General features: G+C 35.6%; 1 pseudogene; it reads right to left on the reverse strand.

Annotated features, from left to right (window-relative positions):
* Positions 1–334: 334 nt before the first annotated feature.
* LOC133762700 (U2 spliceosomal RNA) lies at positions 335–485 on the reverse strand (annotated as a pseudogene).
* Positions 486–1,296: the final 811 nt, after the last annotated feature.

Below are 1,296 nucleotides of genomic sequence, written 5' to 3' on the forward strand. Positions count from 1 at the left end.
TTCTAGTCCAGCTCTCTGCTATGGCCCGGGAGGGCAGTGGAGGATGGCCCAAGTCCTTGGGTCCCTGCACCCGCATGGGAGACCAGGAAGAAACACCTGGCTCCTGGCTTTGAATCGGTGCAACGCCGGCCATAGCAGCCATTTGGGGGGTGAACCAAGGGAAGGAAGACCTTTCTCTCTTTCTATCTCACTGTCTAGCTCTACCTGTCAAATAAAAAAAAAAATAAATGTTAGTAATTTGTAGAAATTCAGTAACTAAATTATTGAATTAGTTTAGTATCTTCTCATATGCTTTTTAATTAACATTTTTATTTATCTAAGTAGAACAAATTTCATATATTTCCTATATACAGATTTAGAACATAGTGAGACTTCACATCCTACCCTCTCTCTCAAACATGTACCCACCCTCCCTCTTCCTTCCTTTCTCATTCTGATAAGAATAGATACTACACTTGATCTTAGCCAAAAGGCCGAGAAGTGATCCTTTCTCATTCTTACTTTCAATTTTTGCAGTGACATACTTAAAGTTTATTTTATGATCACAGGATTAACCCTCCAATAAGCAAAGCATTCAATATATAAAATAATGTCATCTGCAAACAGGAACACATGACTTCCTCCTTTCTGATTTGTATCCCTTTGGTTTCCTTTTCTTGCCTAATGGTTCTGGCTGAATCTTTGAAGATTATTGAATAGCCAAAGTGAAAGTGGGCATCCTTGTCTGGTTTCAGATCTTAGAAGAAATGCTTCCAACTTTTCCCCATTTAATATGATGCTTGTTATGATTTTGTCATATAAAACAATTAAGGTTATAACCTTAATTGTGTTGAGGTAAGTTTCTTCAATACTCATTGTGCTTATGCTTTTTTTTTATCATGAAATGATGGTGTATATTCTTAAATGATTTCTGTGCATATATTGAGGTAACCATGTGGTTTTTATTCATCAATTAGTTAATATGATATATCACATTTATTGATTTATGCATGTTGAACCATCCCTGCATCCCTGGAATTAATCCCACTTGTTCCTAGTGAATAAACTTTTTGTGGTGTTATTGGGTTAAGTCACTAAGTATCTTTTTGAGGATCTTTGCATTAATGTTCATCAGTGATATTGGTCTATAATTCACTTTCTTTGTTGTATGTTTTTCTGGTTTTGGATTTCAGGTGATGCTGGCCACATAAGAAAGAGTTTGGGAGGATTCTCTTCCTTCCAATTGCTTAGAATAATTTGAGAAAAATTGGAATTCATTCTCTTTAAAAATCTAGTAAAATTCAGCAGTGTAGACAT

Source organism: Lepus europaeus, chromosome 6, assembly GCF_033115175.1.
Source record: "Lepus europaeus isolate LE1 chromosome 6, mLepTim1.pri, whole genome shotgun sequence".
NCBI lineage: Eukaryota > Metazoa > Chordata > Mammalia > Lagomorpha > Leporidae > Lepus > Lepus europaeus.